At 36.9% G+C, this 13,048-nt stretch overlaps 1 protein-coding gene across 11 annotated transcripts in view; it reads left to right on the top strand.

Moving 5' to 3' along the window:
• Positions 1-3,613: 3,613 nt before the first annotated feature.
• Positions 3,614-13,048, top strand: part of Ttll7 (tubulin tyrosine ligase like 7) — a 145,251-nt gene continuing 135,816 nt past the window's right edge. For 7 of the 11 annotated variants that reach the window (XR_013427870.1, XM_021732259.3, XM_078026600.1 and 4 more), the window contains exon 1: positions 3,618-3,787. The gene's annotated coding sequence lies outside the window, so the exon portion shown is untranslated. Of the gene's footprint in view, positions 3,788-13,048 lie in introns of all 11 variants that reach the window. The other 4 variants (XM_078026607.1, XM_078026606.1, XM_040288938.2 and 1 more) reach the window with 3 other exon arrangements.

Genomic DNA, 13,048 nt, shown 5'->3' with positions numbered 1-13,048 from the left:
GTTCCTTCATTCAGAATCTGCAGCAAGAGTTATAGGAATCATAGGCAAAGTTTATGCTGTAATGATCACTTCTATCAAGATCACTTTTCTGATCGCAGAAATCTAGAAAAGGGCACTCAAAGTTTCCACTAGAGGACGGTCATTTAAATCTTCTTTATGAGAAATGGCTCATTTTCTTTTAGAAATGAGTGTTGAAAATGAATTTACAAAATACATACATATCAATTTTTTAATTAGAGAAATCTGCAATGTATACCCTGCTTTCTTATATCAGGAAGCAGTAAAAGTATGTTGACAGGAACGGTTTGTGTTTGAAACCATATTTGGCTCTTTTTAGTTTACCTGGTGTAACTCTTAATTTGTTCATCTATAAAATGTGCATGATAACAGTATTTACTTTGCATGATAATCACACCTACAACGCACAAATTCTTTAGTAAGTTTTAGCTAAAAGTAGACAAGCAGAAGCGCTATTAATCTCCTAAACAAGAGTTATTTGAAATAATGTTAATCATAATACATGTCTCAACATGAGGCTAACATATAGTAGATACTTAACAAATATTCTTGAATTAAGGTTCAACATTATATGATTCATAATGAAGTTTTATCAAAGACATTAAGTATTCTTTTTCTGATTTGTTATTGGTATCATTTCAATGAAATATTTTCCAACATCCCCAAGTCATGCTACTTTGTGAATACAAATGAATTCACCTTAATATTCAGTGTCTAAATCAAGTTTAACAATCAGCTTAAGTAATAATTATTCCTCCAATCCAGGTGCCCTCATACATCACAGGAAATCCTTAGCTACGTGTCCAAGGTGCTCAGGGACAATTCTACTCCTTCTCTTCACTGCTGTTGGATTTGAGTCATTTCCTTAACCTTGTATTGGTCACAGTGTCCTTCCTGAGAATATGCCCTTGCTGGGCAGAGTAGTTCTTTATTGATGTCAAGGCTGCCTAGAGATCTATGGCAGACTAGTGGACACAATGGCTCTGTGCTGTTACACTTTGTCACCAGACTCAAAGTAAGCAGTTAATAGACTGGAAAACTCACAAATTATATATAGTAGGTTTTAAATATCCAAAGTATTTGTGAAAATGATTCCTCAGCTTCTGGACCTACCGTCTTTCCTTAGAGGGCTCAAAACAATTTGAAGACTCTGAGGCAGAGCAGACTTCAGGTACCATGCAATCAGGTCCCTCCATTCTTTTTGCCGGTTTTTTAAGGCTACCATCACAAAAATTCTATTCTTCCTTTATTCAGAAACATAAGTTCTAAGCATGTCACCCATAAAATAGATGGCTAAAAATGACATCAGTTCATCAGATCCATAAATGCTAAATTCTAAATCCCATCTTGGTTTTAGGTGGATCACTCAAGGCCTCATCTTCCTTCCTATACTCTACTATCCAGCATCTGACATAAGGCCCTAATTGAAAAGGCATCTTGTCAGCCCTTGCTCTGTTCATGTCATTGCCTTTGAAAGCGAAATAAGTGCTCATGAAGAGAAGAATCACATTTCTGAGATTGAGTCATTTGGCCCACAGTCGCTGCTGCCTGGCTTCTCTGGGGACCTGATGCTCTGTCTCCTCAGCAACATGGAGCTCTGGGGATTTCTGTTGTGCTGGGATTGACGTGTGAACATTGACAATAACAGTTTAGATAATAACAATAACACACCATACAGAAACAATTTAATCTTATTCTTGATTTCTGAAAAAGTTTTCTTGAGAAAAGGTGAGAGTTGTTAGTGTCCTGTTAACCTGTTGCTTTTTATTTTTCTTGAAATTTTGGTAAGGTGCATGAAGAACCATGAGAGTAGGTTTGTTGTAAAACTCCTGCTCCTTTCTGGGATTGGAAGAATGATAGCGTAATATGGTTGAAGTGCAGTATAAAGTGTAATCTAGTGCATCTACTGTAAATGATCACGTAAGACTGATTAATGGGAATGCAATGGAGAATTGCTCCTCATCTCACTTGATCCTAGCAATGCATTGCTGACATTGATGTTTCAGTCTAATTCTGGGTGAAGTCCAGGCTTTTCTTTCTAATTCCCATTTCTACATCAGGGTGATGTCTACCTTAGATACACCCAAGGTCTCATCTCTCAACTATAAAACCCATTTCTCACAAATGAAAGTTAAACAAATTCACATTAGGTGCCAATCACAGATGTGATAAGGCTTAATATGTTATCTCTCTTATAGACACTCTTGTGGAAAAGCATTAGTTGAGAAGTCCAGGCAGCAAAATCTTCTCTCTTTCACTTATAGTCTATGAGAGTTTAATCCAGCACTACAAACACTTGAGTCCAGTTCCCCCATGTAAGAATTAGAAAAATGTTACCAATCTTACAGTTTTTAGAAGAATAATGAAGGGTTGAAATTGACAATACTCTCAGTAAAATGTTTAGTTTATAGTAGATGCTGAACTTATGTTGATTTATTCAAAATAGGACAAAACTTCAATCTTGAGAAAATTACTTTAAATTGTAAAATTTTGTATTACTTGTGATGCATTTGAAAGGGCCTTTTCCCCCCCTTTTAATCACGTTTTATAGGTAATTGTTAATTTTGAACTCACTTCTCTTTCTTTCTGTAAGGAAAACTGTACAATTGTATTAATCTTTGCTATGGGTCTGAAATGAACCTGTGTAAGTTTGGTTGCAAAAGGGGCCAGAACCACAAAAGTCCAAGGAATGTCATGTATGGGAGCTTTTCCCAGTTTCTATAAAGTTCATTTCATATTAAGGACACGATTGTCTCCCACTTCCAGACATTAATATTTAACATGGTGAACAATGAACCTAAAATATTCCTGAATTTTTTCCCTATAACCTTTTTGTAGATCTCTAAATTGAAACAGAGTCCTAATCTTATACATCCCAACTGCTGCAATTCAACATTTTGCTTAGAACTCAGTGTGATTCACAACTCTTCCTCATCTTCCTGTAGGTGCCTTGTACCTACAGGATGGGGCTGCACCTGTTTTTATTTTCTAACTTTCAACACGATCTTGGATACCCCTTTTTATTCTTTTGCTTCACAGAGATGCTTCGTTAAAGGATCTGACGAGCACCTTCAAAAATTCGAGATGCTCCACTGTCTTGTGGTGAGCTGTCCTTGATAAGCCGCACCATACAGGACCTGGTGCCACCGGGCCTCAAGGTAGAGGTGGAGGTGGCACGCAGCGCAGCGCGCAGGCCAACGCCCTTTCGCATCTCCTTCGTAGGGGACACCGCCCCGGCGCTCCCGTTGCTAGGTCTTCTGTTTGCCGCGTTCTAAAGGAGCCCTGAGCGCGACCAAGGCTAAAGGGGAGGGGGGGTGCCAGGAAAAGCTCGAACACTGTCTTCAGTAAACCGCGAGGAGAAGCAGCGGCCCTTCCAGTGGTCCCTCCTGTCCCCAAGCCCCCACCGCGCTGGGGCCGTCCAGCTTTCCCCTGGTTTTTGGTCGCTCCCAGCATTCGCGGGCCCTCAGCGCCCTCTGCGCCCGCGCTTCTCAGTACGATGCGCACCCCCAGTCGCGGCGGGCTAATGGTCTGGCCCGTCGGTAGCCGCCACCCCCTTGGGCAGCTACAGCTGTTCCAGCGGCTCCCCGTCGAGCGCCAGAGTCCGGAGCCGTGGCTGCCGCGGGCGGTGGGCGGGCGGGGTATCACCGGACCACCAGCGAAGCTGCCCAGCAAGGGGCAGCCCCCGCCGGCCAGTGGCGGAGCGCGGGAGCCGCCGAGGGACCGCCCGCAGCGGAGTGGCGAGGACCGGGGCTGGGCTTTTCTCAACCCGGTGAGTACCTTCTGCCGCCATCCTCCCCGACACCCTCCCACCGTCCCCTAACCCCGGAGGTCTGGGTCCCTACTCTGCCCCCACCAGTGACTGTCCCCAGGACTCTGTCCTCGGCCCGAGCTGCGGGACAGAGAGCTGCTGCTGTCAGGCTAATGATTCAGCACCATTCGCGCGTAGAGGTTTGGGCAGAATGGGGGAGGGGGAAGGGGACGAGGTCAGTTGCCGGGCTCACCTCAGTTTCTAGGCTCACTATAGAAGACCTGGGCGCCGGGGTCGGGTAGGGTGAATGGAGAGGAGCTCTGCTGGCTTGTTCTGTAATTCCGTGCTTTCCCCACAAGCTAGTGCAAACCTCCGTGAGTATGGGTGCATTCTGGAAAGTGTGTCAGATTAATGTCTTTTCCCCACATCCAAGTTAAGTATAGGGTCCTTGTAGGTACCTCTCAGTTTCTTTGCTTCTGTCTCCGTTGGGTTCATGCCATCATTTTATTTTATTTTATGCCACAGCATTCCTTCCACTAATGTGAAAGATGTCCTATCAAAGTTGTCTTGTATTCTGGGTGGGTTTGATTGGTCCTGGCACAGAAGGAAAAGATTTAAAGGAGGTAGGAAGTAATAGTTTCATATCATAGGTTCTTACTTTTATATATAATATTTCACTAAGTCCTCACAACAACCCAAGAACAAATGTGGAAAGTGAGAAGCAGAGATGTTAAATTACATTCTCAAGGTCACAGAATAGGAATTTGAATTCAGGTCTCCCTAAGTCCAAAATCCATTGTCCTTACTGTACTAAACAGTAGTGGGTCCAAAGTGTATATATATATATATATATATATATATATATATATATATATATATATATATATATACACACACACACACAACTAGCTATTAAATACAGTGTTTTCATAGGAGTGATCTCAAACAATAGCACCAACAACCTGTAAACTTTCTGTATGTGGAATTATTGCTTTTTTAGTACAAAAGAACATTTTTAGTTCTTCATGTGTAAAAAAATTGATTTTCTTAGAAAACATTTAGCAAAAAATAATATCTGAACAACATTGTAGAGGAGGATTAGGTCATGATGGATGTTCAGCACATTTTTGGTAGTGAAATTTGGTGGGTGCCCATGGGGAAAGTCATGAAGAAATCATTAGGGCAATAAAAAGAAATCTGGATTATTTTTTTTTAACTTTAGGTAACATTTTAAATAAAAGCAACCATTTGGTTCATGAGCCATGTGACATAATGACACACAAAAGGGTGACAGATAAACCTAGACTCAGATCATGTTATTTGATTCATTACGGCTCTGTAATTTGACAGTAATAACTCCATTTTGTAAACTAAGGAACTGAAAAACAGAATGTTAAAGAGCACTCAGTAAGTGATGGAATGTGGACAAGGATTTACTCCTAGGTGCTACCTCTCTCAGTTAAAAAATATGTATGTAGTCATAAAACAGAATTCCTTATAGTGCAACGTTGAATTGATTTGTTTTTGCCCTACCTTTCAGAGTCAACAATTATATTGACCTTGTATATGCCTTCTGTAAAAATAATGGATGTGATGTTCTTTTTTCTTTTTTGGTGGGTTATTTGATTTGCTTTCATTCATGATTATGGAGTTTCTCTTAAGATGTCCAATCTTGTTGATGTCTCAGGGAGCAGGTTGCTATAGGACAAATGTTTATTTTCTCTAAGTTTCAGCATAGTATTTGATGGTAGATAGCAACATAGTCATTTAGTTTATCATTTCTAAAGTATTGAGCTATTTACAATGGCAAATTATTTCTTAAGTTAGTGGGAGATTGATAACTAAAACCCACTGCCCACATAAGGACATAAAATGAGAACACATATTCATATTTGTTGTTGAGACAAGACTGTAAGTGAGGTAGGGTCCTATATCTAGTCTTAAGCTTGATTCCTAGGAGGTCATTTCTTTTTGTGTTTATGTGTCTATTGGCTATACACTGAACCTTGGTGAGGCATTTTGCAATCCAATCTCTTGAATCCCAAGGGGACAACCGAATTGATTTGAATGAATAAGCAAAAATACAGCATCACTGCTGTTCAAAAAAAAAAAAAAAAGGAAAGTGCATGTCTTAGTGATGGATGGTCAGTAGCAACACTTTAAAAGGGAGACATCATGTTTTATTTAGATAACATCACTGAAAGTATGAATATAATATCAACCCGGCTTTAGAACTATACTTTCTGTCTTTCCCTGTGTTTATCCAATTTCTGCTGTCAGCAGACCTTCTAAATTCCTGACTTAAGGAAATTAAAGTCTAGTTAGGGAGATATTTACTTAACACATGAGTAATTAACAACAAAATAACTTAGAATTGGCTTATTATTGGAAAGAGGTGGTACAGAATTAAGTGTTATAGCAACACCTTAGGAAAAATTAGAAATAGCAGAGGTTGGGGTGATCAGAGGATCAGCAAAGCCTTCACGAATGGAAGTATATTAAACCAACCTCAGAACTGATAAGCATTTCCACAGGCAGGGAGAATGGGAGACAAAGGTTCATCTGAGAAGTGCTCATCTATCGTTTGGATACATGGTGACAGATTATGAAGAACCTTGAATGTCTGATGTGAGATCTGTTTCTGATCTGGTAATAATAGAGCATTAGGGTAGATTTCTAAGCAGGTCAAGTTTCTCTTGCTCATGTTCTCCATATCCCTTGCCCCAAATCCCCTTCCAGAAATCCATATATTTCCTCATAGTAAAATAATTTGATATCAATTAAATGAAGAAAAAGGTTTTTGTCCAACAACAAAGAAGAAGAAGAAGAAGAAGAAGAAGAAGAAGAAGAAGAAGAAGAAGAAAAAGAAGAAGAAGAAAAAGAAGAAAAAAAAAGAATAAAGCTTTCCCTTTCAAAGAAATTTGCCTTTAAAAAAATGCCAAAATTGAATATGGGGGCAAGAAAGATGGGGGAATGAGATGGACATCATTACCCTAGGTACATGTAGGACTGCACATATGGTGTGATGCTACATTGTGTACAACCAGAGAAATGAAAAGTTGTGCTGCATTTGTGTACAGAGAATCAAAATGCATTCTGCAGTCATATATACCTAATTAAAATAAATAAATTTATTAAAAAGACCAATTTATAGAATTATAAACAATCTAAAAACTTCAAGAATATGAAAAGGAAAAAAATTATCATGATCTTACTATGTAAAGACAACCATGATTAATATTTTGATTTTTTTCCATGTATAGTTTTAATGATGGTATATTAATTACTTTTTAATATATATCTTAATTTGTTCTATTTAGATATACATGACAAGAGTATATTTTGATATATATGTATACATGGAGTATAACTTAGGAGCCTACTCTTTTTTGGTGGGGGGGTTAATGGGGATTGAACCCAGGGCCTTGTGCATGTGAGGCAAGCACTCTACCAACTGAGCTATATCCCCAGCCCTAGGAGCCTACTCTTGTCATTGTACTTGATGTGGTGTTTTAGTGGTCGTGTATTCTTACATGAACATAGGAAAGTTATGTCCAAGTCATTCTACTGTCTTTCCTATTCCCATATTCCTCCCTTCCCTTCATTTCCCTTTGTATATATATTTTAACTTTTAACTCTATAACATTAGTTTTCACTGAATAACAATTAGGCAGTAAACATTTAAAATGAATATAATCTTCCACTAGGTAGATGTACTAGAATTTCCTAATCATTCCTGTCACTATATTATTACATCTTTGTTCATAAAAATTCTTTAGGATAGTATCTCTGGATATAGGGGTATGGATTCTTAGATTTAGACTAGTTTAAGCAAGTTCTGAAACTACTTCCATTTACACTATATATATATGGAATATAGAATATTTGTATGTTAATATTGAAGATACTCAATACTGTCTATAGCTCCTTAGATTATACTCTTTCAGGTAACCTCTTCTTTTGATTAGAAAGATTAAATCATAGTAACTTAGAGAAAGGCGGGTAGTAGGGACTATAGAAGAGAGAAGCTGTTTTAAAGTGGGAGAACAGGTCTGGGGAAAGTGAGCAAGAATTTATAGTCTTAGAATGGGCATACATGATCATTGATTTTCTGATCCTAGGCTTTTGTTAGAGGACCTTAACTTTAAATCTCCACCTCCCTTGTCTCACTACACACTGTACACCATATCTGACGCCTTCCGACTTCAGCTTCTGTCCTCCTGTATCAGATTCTCAACTCTCCAGCTACATTATCCTAGTAATTCAAGGCACAAATATGAGCTCACTCTTGCACTCTAATTTGGAGAATTCACATTGTTGATGATAAGAATTTAGGACCTCTGCCCAAATCTTAGCAGATACCCTGGGTACAAGGTACAAGGTACAAGGGTGTGTGTGGGAAGCACACTTGATGAACAATGCAGATTCCTGTCCCCTTCCTTAAGCACATTTGCCAAAAAAATGACCTTTTTGAGAAGAGTGGCTACTTGGAGAGGCATAACATCACCCCCAAGCATCCAGATACTCCCTTCTCCTTGTTCCCAATGTCTCTTCACCAGAGAAAGTTCCCCTCATGGAGGAGAAACACTTGCCTCAGTTAATTCTGTTCTAGGGACATATGGCATTTGCTCCTTATCATGAGAAGGACAGGGACCCAGTGTTGGACATGTGCTTTGGTCAGACCCCTGACTTACTCTCCCAAGTTTTCACTGAGCTGCTTTTGGGACCTGTTTCCACTTACCTAGGGCTACAAGGATGAGAATCTCTTGAGGTGCATAGGCCGTTAAGTATCTCTGAGTACCAGTGAAAGGGATGTTACAGATATGAATGTACCTTGAGGGCACAACTGGGGAACAGAGGCAGATTACTATAATATTCCATCATTCTTGGGGAAGCCTGTAAAGAAACAATGACAACAAAAACATCATATTATAAACCTCAAACAGACCATTCTCCCCCTTTATCAAGTCCCAAGAGATGATTTCTGATGGAACTGGGCATTTGGTGGGCAGAGTACTTTAGATAGAATTTCTCCTGTGTTTATTTGAGACCCATTATAAACAATTTGCTTAAGCTCCCAGAAGGTGGTAAATCTGTTTCCATTTCCCTCATGCATTATCTGTCAAAACTGAAGTGAGACTCAGAAGTTTCCCTAGTGTTTAAAAGAAAAGTCAAATTTCAATACACTTTCCTATTTATTCTCTGCTAGCCTTTATTTCCCATTTGACATTTATCTGTTAACACTTCTGTTCTTAGTACACATAGTAGTTGACAGAGCTAAGGCACTGGGATTGTTTAGGCGATGGGAAGCTGAGTGATAAATAAATATTCTTCTTTTTTTTTTTTACTTGAAAGTACCCGATCATCACACACATTTCAGTGTAAATCTTTTGAAGATTTAAATTTAAGTGGTCAAGTGCTCACTGATCTTTTCTCTGGCTGGTCCAAGGATTTCTGAGAATGCTTTCCTTGATGAAAGTGATGATAGTGTTGGTCCACTGGATGTGCTGAAGTATCTACATTGTTTGCTTTTTCTAAATTGTGGCACCAGAGCTTCCAAACTTCTTTGTTATTTTTGTCCTTCTGCCTAGCCATGTGAAATGGAATGCTATATTTGACAAAGGGTTATTTTTGAACATTTCTCTTACCCACTGTTTTGTAAAGTGTGAACTGGTGCCACAGCTAATTTGACAGGATGGCAGCAGTCTGTTTCTGTAAAAAGTTGTTCTTGTTTCTCCTTTTGTGTAGGTGCAGTGACATTATCTTTTTTAAGTAATTGAGCATTTGTAGATTTGGATGAGAGAGCAGCAGTAATCCAGGCAGCAGCTTCCAGATCATTTCTAGGCTTAGGATCCGAATTTTAATGGATGCTTATATATAACTTTTAGTTAAGATAGTACTGTCTTTCTTTTATAAGTGAAGTGACCCTACTTAAACTTTATGTAAAATCTGTTTTAACTGATGTGGTCCTACTATGTCATAAATGTGTGGAGTATTGGTAGAAAAAGTTAGGAACTATAGATTTAATTAGAATTATTGCATTTGTTGGAAAATTTTCATGTGTAATTTTCTCATGATTATTATTTAAAATCTTTTTTCAAGGTATGTATCAAATAAAATGTATGCCTATGTGTAACATTCATAGTGATTGCTAAAAAATTAGGACAAATATTTCAGCACATGTCTCAGTCTATATTTAGAACACTCTGCAGCTAACCAACAATACATGATAGTTCTGTGGAGAAAAATGATAGGAATTGCACACATTCTATAGTCAGTTTAATATTTATGAAATCAGATGAAGGCATTTTCATTTAGCTTTAGGTTTGATCACATCCAAGATGATATTTTGTTACCTAGCATGTCTTAATCTAGAATCCTGAAGATTGACATGTCCTATGTTGTCCATTTTAACAATGTGCAAAAATAGAGCTAGAGAGGAAAGAAATAAGCAAAATTAACATTTAGAATCACAGTGATATTAGAAATTGGTCTGCAGCTGCCCCTGATTGGATAGTGTTTTTTTGATTTACTTCTTTAAGGGTTTTTAAGGAAAAAGTAATTTCATTGAATGTTTTTTACTGATCTCTGATATTTATTTTCAGTTCTCATCATCTTCTACTTTATTCAACACACACAAAATTTAACTCATTATTTTTGGAATATATAAACAAGTTATTTTTACATCTTGCCATAATAATTAAAGGAAAATTGACATCTAAAAATATCAAGAGAAATTTGAAAGGGATGTCAGTGTTTCTCAAAATTAAGCAGACTGTATATATGTGCCAGTGCTTTTTCACATGTCAAACATCAGTGCCAAATAAACATTTTTTTTGCCAGAAAGAACCATGTTCTACTACATATGTTGTGTTATTTTCACTTTGAAATAAGTGGCATTTTCTCTTTTAAAAACTATATTACGTATATAATACATTTTGAGAGCTATTTTCCTCCTTGATTAAGAATTAAAAATTAAATATATTCTTCATTGGTTATAATATGGCATATGTACTTCCATATTGTGTTCAACAGTGTTACTCTGAATTTTGATTTTAGAATTTACAGGTAATTAGAATAATCAAATATAGGAATCATGAAGGTAGTAAAGTGTAGCATCTACTGGGAACAAAGTTAAGGAAATTCACTGAGCAAAATCTATGAACAGAGAGATTTAGATCTCTAAGAAAAATTAACTACTGATGTAGCCCAGGTTTTTTTTTTCTCTTCTTATTTAACTATACATATTCTGGCAATGTGAAAGTTATTATCATAGTTCTGGAATAAAAAAAAATATAATAGTCTCATTATATATGATATCATTTTCCAGGGTTTCAGTTACCTATGGTCTTCTATGGTCCAAAAATATTAAATGAGAAATTCCAGAAATAGCAATTCATAATTTTTAAATTGTATGCTATTCTGAGAAGCATGATGCAATCTCATGCTCTCACATTCTCTCCAGCCATGGATGGGAATCTGTTCAGTGTATGTAGGCTTCATATCTGCCCACTGTTAGTTACTTCGTAGTCATTTCCATTGCAGCAGCCCAATGCTGTGTTCAGGTAACCCTGCTTTTACTTAATGGTCCCAAAGTGCAGAGTAGTGATGCTGGCAATTTGGATAGGCCAAAGAGAAACTGCTTCCTTTGAATGAAAAGATGAACATTCTCAACTTAGTAAGGAAATAAAAAAAAAATCATACGCAGAGTTTCCTAAGATCTACAATAGAATAGACATTTGGAGAGGGAGGAAACAGTGGGACATGGGAGGTGGGCACATTTATATTATTTTTACTATAGTATATTGTTATAATTGTTTGATTTTATTATTAGTTAATATTAATTTCTCACTGTGTTATAAATTAAACTTTACCATAGGTATGTGTGTGTGTGTTTATATATATATATATATATATAGAGAGAGAGAGAGAGAGAGAGAGACAGAGACAGAGAGAGAGACAGAGAGAGAGAGAGAGAGAGAGAGAGAGAGTGAAACAGTATTTATAAGGGTCAGTACTAACTCAGGTTTCAGGATCTATTGGAATGTATAGGGCATATTGGAATGTATTCCCTGCCAATAGGGTGGACTACTATATTTAACATTTTTTTTTCAGAATAACTTTTTTTTTAGAATAGTGTGAAAATATTGCTATTTATGTAATTCTTTGGGTGATATCTGACATGTAAAGATTACACAGGTACATACTTTTTTGCCAGTGAATATTTTGTAGTATTGGTTTCTTTTAATAGTTTTTATTGTGATAAAAATACACAATATTTTATGTGTTAGCCATTTCTAAGTATATAGTCGAGCATGTTAAATATATTCCCATTTTTGTGAAACTAATTGTCCAGACTTTTTCCTCTTGCTTACCAGAAACTATATACCCATTGGTAGCTCAGCTCACCTTCCTTCCCACTTCATCTAGCCCCAGACAGCCACCATTCTACTGTTTCTGTGAATTTGACTACAGTAAATACCATAAATAGGTAGAATCATATGGTATTTATCTTTTTGTAACTGGCTTATTTCACCTAAAATAAAGTTCATCCATGGATATGTCAGAATTTCTTTCCTTTTCAAGGCTGGATAGTATGCCTTTTTATCCATTCATTCATCCCTGAACATTTGCCTTGCTTCCACTTCTTGGTTATTGTGAATAGTGCTTCTGTGATCTTGGGGATGCAAATATATCTGCATGACCTTGATTTTATTTATTTATTTTTAATTAGACCCAGAAGTGGGATTGCTGGATCACATAGTAGTTTTATTTTGTATCTTTTGAGAAAAATTCGTAGTGTTTTCCATAGATTTGTACTATTTTACAGTCTCATCAGTAGTGCACACAAGTTCCAATTTTACCAAACTCTTGCCAATACTTTTTGATTTCTGAGATAATACTTCATTGTAGTTTTGATTCTCACTTCTCTGAGGATTAGTGATGTTGAGCATTTTTATATGCTAATTAAACATTTTCATATCATCTTTAGAGACATGTCTATTCATGTTCTTTGCCTATTTTAAAATAAATAGTGTTATTTGATTTTGTGATTCTTCTTGCTCATGTAACATTTGTTATTTTTAGCAGTTTAAAGAATGTATTGTTGAAATAGTTTCAAATTGATGTTTATTGTTTTATTTCTCCTTATTCTTTAAAGTGTACAAGATTATTTTGCAACTATGTAATTATTATACCTGCCATAATTATTTTACAGATTATACTTAATTTGATTGACTTTTTCTTTCTGAAGACCCACTTATGTATCTATTCAATGTGGGA

This window comes from Ictidomys tridecemlineatus, chromosome 11 (assembly GCF_052094955.1).
Source record: "Ictidomys tridecemlineatus isolate mIctTri1 chromosome 11, mIctTri1.hap1, whole genome shotgun sequence".
In the NCBI taxonomy this organism is placed as follows: domain Eukaryota; kingdom Metazoa; phylum Chordata; class Mammalia; order Rodentia; family Sciuridae; genus Ictidomys; species Ictidomys tridecemlineatus.
Note: the sequence above shows the minus strand (reverse complement) of the source record. Positions and strands in the feature narration are given on the sequence as shown.